The sequence below is a fragment of the Physeter macrocephalus genome, chromosome 11, assembly GCF_002837175.3.
Source record: "Physeter macrocephalus isolate SW-GA chromosome 11, ASM283717v5, whole genome shotgun sequence".
In the NCBI taxonomy this organism is placed as follows: Eukaryota; Metazoa; Chordata; class Mammalia; order Artiodactyla; family Physeteridae; genus Physeter; species Physeter macrocephalus.
The window spans coordinates 132,316,286-132,321,618 of record NC_041224.1 but is presented as its reverse complement, the minus strand read 5'-3'; the positions used below and the strand labels follow the sequence as shown (position 1 = coordinate 132,321,618).

The window sequence follows — 5,333 nt, the reverse complement described above, 5'->3', positions numbered from 1 at the left end:
CCTCCCACTTTCTAAACAGTATACCTTTTTGCCCGCTTCGCTTTTTTCGTTCAACTGTACGTCCTGAAGATGACTCCATAGCAGTGTTTGGAAATGTTTTTTCTTCCTTTACAGAGCTGCAGAACGTTCCATCATGTGTGTGGATATAGTAGTTTATTCAACCAGTTTCCTATTCACAGCTACTAGGGTTGTAACTAGTCCTTTGCTGTTACAACAGTGCAGCAGTGAACACAGCTGTGCACGTTTTTCATATTTTGCCAGCATGTCTTTCGGGAGAGACTCCTAGGGTACCCCCCTGCTGGGGCCCCATCCCCATGACTGTTCTGGTGCCCTCAGCCTGGGCATGGGATGCTGGAATGCTAACTCCAGCCTCCACACCTCCTTTCCATTCGATTGATTGGCCAGGCCGGTAGAAACAGCAACAGGAAGGCGGTCTCCCTTCATTTTTGTCCCCCAGTCTCATACCACAGCATCTTATTGGGGGGAACCTGATTCATAACCAGAACTCTAGCTGGGAAGGAATCTGAGAAGTGCAGTTTTCCGCTTTCTTGTCTCTGCCGCACAGGACAGCTCGAAGAAGCTGTTGGGTTGGGTGCCAGTCACCACATCCAGCTCCCCACTTAACCCCTTTGTTTCACAAAAGAGGAAATTGAGGTTTGGGAGGGGTGTGTTATTAGCTGAAGATCACTAAACTGGTTCGTGGCTAACAGCCCGGCCATTTCCTCCTCACTGTCCCTGCCGATGGGAGTCCTTGTGAGTTGGAGTTTCACTGAATCAAATAACTTAAAAAGGCAGAAGCCACTCCATACGCTGTGAACTTTTACTTTTCTCTGTAAAACAAAACAACTGTTCCCCAAGCCTCCTTTTGGAGGTATTATAATCATTTAGCAACTGTTATGGTTTGACTCGTGTCCCCCTAAATGTATATGTTGAAGTCCTAACCCCCAGTTCCTTAGAATGTGACCAATTTGGAAACGGGGTCTTTAAAGAGGTAATTAAGTTAAAATGAGATCTTTAGGATGGGCCCTAATCCAACACACTCGTGTCCTTATAAAAAGAGATCTGGACACAGACAGGCAGAGGGAAGATGATGTGAAGACACAGGGAGTAGGTGGTTGTCTGCAAGCCAGGAGAGAGGCCTCAGAGGAAATCAACCCTGCCAGCACCTTGACCTTGGACTTCTAGCCTCCATTATAGTGAGAAAATAAATTTCTGTTGTTTAAGCCACCAGTCTCTGGTACTTTGTTACAGTAGCCCTAGCAAACTAATACAGAAACTAAGTTCTGGTAAGAAAAAAGAAACATGCTTTGGAAGGAGACTAATTTGGTGTCTCTGGTAAGTTGCTCCAGTTGCTAAGGATGTCTTGCCATATACATTTCTCCAGCTGCCTTACGTCCTGATGCTTTTGCCAAGCCAGACCCTTTCTGGCATCTTTTCCTGTGAGCTGATGTCTCTCGGGAAAGTGCTGCCTGCATCTTGCACAGTTCAGGAGTCTCTGGAGTGGTGAATTGGCTGCAGCTTTGATGGTAACAGAGCCACCAGCCTCCGCAGAAAGACCACCCGAGCTCCTGAGAGCTTTCACCTCATTGGGCACTCAATGAGAATTGTCACTCACTTTTCTAACCCACCCTCTCGGGGAGCTGTGGCAATCTCACCCTAAATGTATTTTCCCCCCATTTTCATGGGAGGTAAATATGGCATGCAAAATGTATTTTTAATGACTGAGATCTGCATTTAAGTGTATTTCCCATCCTTGCTGGGTCATTAAGCCTTTAAATCTGTCAATATTTTAATGATTTTTATAGTCCAGTGATGTATAGGTTTGTTCAAGTTTTCATTCTCTCCACACTCCCTTACCCATCAGATGCTCCAGCGGGAGCTCACCAAGGGGTAATTGAACACATGTGCTGTTCTGAATGGATTCTTTCCTGGCAGCTCATACCCTGTGCTGGCAATGATCACAGCAGAGCACATCACACCCAGGCTCAGGTTCTAAAGACTGGGAGGATGATCCAAATGACCCTTGGAAATCCAGTCAGAAGTTGGCGTGGTAGAGTCCGTGACACTATTTCTCACTAAGTGCAACAGGGCCAGCTTCCCCTCCAGTGTTGGGACAGAATATTGTCTCTTCAGTGGAGCCCCAGGTAAAGGATTGGCCTGCGTCTAAAGGGCTCTGCTAGAGCTACACAAAGCCTGACTAGTTCTTACACAATGAGAAGGAGGCGGGAACCAGGACCCACCAGGAACAGCAGATTCATAGCCCTTCATTGAGTGGAATAGCAGGCAGAATTGCCTGCATTATACAAACAACTCTCTCTCTCTCTCTCTCTCTCTCTCTCTCTCTCTCTCTCTCTCTGTTAATTTTACATTTGCTGAACACGTGGCAATTTACAGCATGGCTGGATACAGTATGGCAGACAGAGAACACCAGACTGGGGTTGCGAAGTCAGTTCAGCCACAGGCATTTTGAAGAATTCTAAAGCGAAGGTCTTAGACTTTTTAAAAAACTGTTTCCATTTGGTCCAGGGCTTGGGTTAAAAAGCTGCCCAGTGGCTGCAGAGAGAGGCTGAGGCAGAAGCCCTGACACCAGGGTGATGCAGAGGGGCTCCTCAAAGGCTGCTGGGCTCCGGAGGCTCCAAGTTAGTTGTGCTTAAGGGTGAGCCTTTTGAAGAGCTCCTCGCCCAGCCCCCAGCTGGCGCCCGCCAGCCTGGGAGGTCAGTCAGGTGGCCGCCCATCTTCTTGATGAGTTTCACCGGCTCGTGTAGGTTGCAGCTCTCCAGGAAGTCAGAGCTGGGAGTCTGCGTGGCAGAACCCAGGGCATGCAGATCCAAAAGGGCCGGGTTCAGGTTCTTCTCCACGACCATGGTGGCTTCCGTGACGTCTGGGTTTTACCCCACTCATCTTTGGAACAGCTTCTGCACATTCTGGAAGAGGGCACAGCCTCTGAGCTGGTTTGGCATCTTCAACAGATGCTCAGTGCCCTTGCACTTCTCCTCTGCCAACTCGAGGAAGAAGTGGCCCAGGCCCTCCAGAGCCACATCGTCACAGTTGAAACAGACGCCCGGAGAGAGGTAGGTGTGGAGAGCCCACAGATGTGTGTTGACCAGGTGGTTGACGGCGGCCTCCATCTTGGCAGAATAATTCTGATGAATCCAGGGGCTCATGGTTGATCGGCAATAAGGAGCTAAGCTCAAAAAATGGTGTTGGCTGGTCCGGGGAGGTGGGCAGAGGATGTCTAATTGGTTGGTTCCAAAGGTTGCCACTGGAAAAGAAGTTGGAGGGTGGCCAGGGGCTGGGAGAAGGGGCATCTACAGGTGTGTTCCACCCAAACACTGCTGAAGCAAGAGACAGATCTGTGGGACTGCCGGGTGCACTGCAGACCATAGATACTTACAGCAAATAGAAATCATTACTTTCTCGGAGGTTCCGTTTCCTCATCTATAAGATGCGGGCTTTTGGGTGGGATGATCCCGAGGCTGAAGGGATCTCGGGATTGACATTGGTGCGTTCAAGCTCAGGGCTCTTGGCCGAGAAAGACTGGCCACCTAGGATCACCTCAATAACCCAGTGGCCTAGAAAAGCAGCAGCCCCCCCCACCACCCCGCTGCTCCGCCTGGGAATGTCCTAAGGCAGAATTTGTTAAAAGTAAGAACAAAGGTGAGAAATAGGTTCTGTAAGGGAATGCCTGGTTGTTCACACTGCTTGTCTCCAGTGTCTCTTCAGTTCAGCAAATCTGAATTTAGCACCTGGTAAAGACAAAACAGGTGCTCTGTGTTGGAGACGTAAAGACAGATAAACTGTCCCTGACATTGTGGAACTCCCAGTCTTGGTATAATTTTGAGTGGTTTATCACAAGTGAGAAGGCCGAACTTTTGGGTGGCAAGGGTTGGCAGAGTGGTGTTGAAATCCATTGGTAAAAACTATGGTGTATCAGAGCGCCTTTTGGCCTTTAATTCCTAGATTCACGTCCTCAGAGCTGTGGTAATCGTTAGTGCTGTTCACCAAGTATTTCCAGGTCTCCTTCTACTGAGCATATAGGTGGGCCATATTTTCCTAAGCCACTGAAGTTAAGTGTGGCCGTGTGACTTACCTTATCAATGAAATGTCGATAGCGTGATATGTTTCACTTCCCCGGGCAAAAGCCTTACGCACCATCAGATGACTCCCCCATGGTTCTTTTACTCCCACGGTTCTTTTCCTCTGCCGTGTAATCAGTAATACCCCGGATAGCAGAAGCTCACTAGTCTGTGCCTCTCAGCAAGGACAAAGTGGGAGTAGAGAGCTGACTGATCCATGATGGGTGTGTAGTAGGAGCAAGAAACAAATTTTTGTTGTTTTAAGCCATGGAGATTAAATAAAAAAGGTTTATTACGGAAAATTTCAAACATATGAAAGCAGAGACAATAGGATGTTGAACCTGCTATACCCATTACTTTAACTTCAACAATTATCAGGATATAAGCCTCTGTGATTTGGGGCTTGTTTGCTACCACTGTACAACCTAGATTAATCCTGCCTAAAACAGAGGGAAAGGATGTTATTTCCTAGAAATACTAAATGAGTGACAGGTAAAAAGAATGGAAACACAAGATATGAGATTTTCTTTTGATGCCATATTTTTCTTAAAGTTGTTGGTGCTTTTCGGGATACAGGAGAGCTGAATGGATTCGCTAGAGTAAAAGTTGCTGGACCCTCAGAATGGGGCTGCTTTGTGGAATCTGTCTTTTGGCTCAGACTCAATCCATCTCCTTTTCGGCTTGGCCTCCAGCTCCTCTGGCAGGTGGAGCTCACCTTCTCATTAGCTGAACAATGCTTGTCATGTGGGGAGAGCTGACACCCTGTGGCTTTGTGTGCTGCCCTGCCTCAGCTCTGTATGCCTCCACGGCTTCTTACGTCTAGCATCTTGTTGCTGCTGCTGAATTTGGGGGGCAGTTCTAGAAAGTTAAGCCTGTAGGACATTAAGGGCTGTCCTCTCCACAGAGCCAGTTTTCTGTAGTTCATTTTGAGTCATGCAGGGACCTCAAGGTACTGTTATCAAGGCTGTTCCTCAGGTCTACTTGTTACAATGGTAGCAGGGGAGCAGAAGATCCCATCGAAACCTTAACTTGGGGCTAAATCCATTGAGAAGGTGTGCTTTTATGTGACATTTCGATGTGTATGTATACACATAACAGTCCACGGATGTGTTGCCGTGTTTTCTACTCTGCCCCACTGGTCTGTGTGTCACTGGGCCAGTACCATGCTGTACTGCTATGCGTCTGCAGTGTGTTTGATTGAGCAAGTCTCCCTTCTCTACTCTTCTTTTAGAAAGATTATTATTTATTTGTTTATTT

General features: G+C 47.6%; 1 pseudogene; it reads right to left on the bottom strand.

Annotated features, from left to right (window-relative positions):
* Positions 1–2,640: 2,640 nt before the first annotated feature.
* On the bottom strand, positions 2,641–3,164 carry LOC102973524 (ferritin light chain-like; annotated as a pseudogene).
* Positions 3,165–5,333: the final 2,169 nt, after the last annotated feature.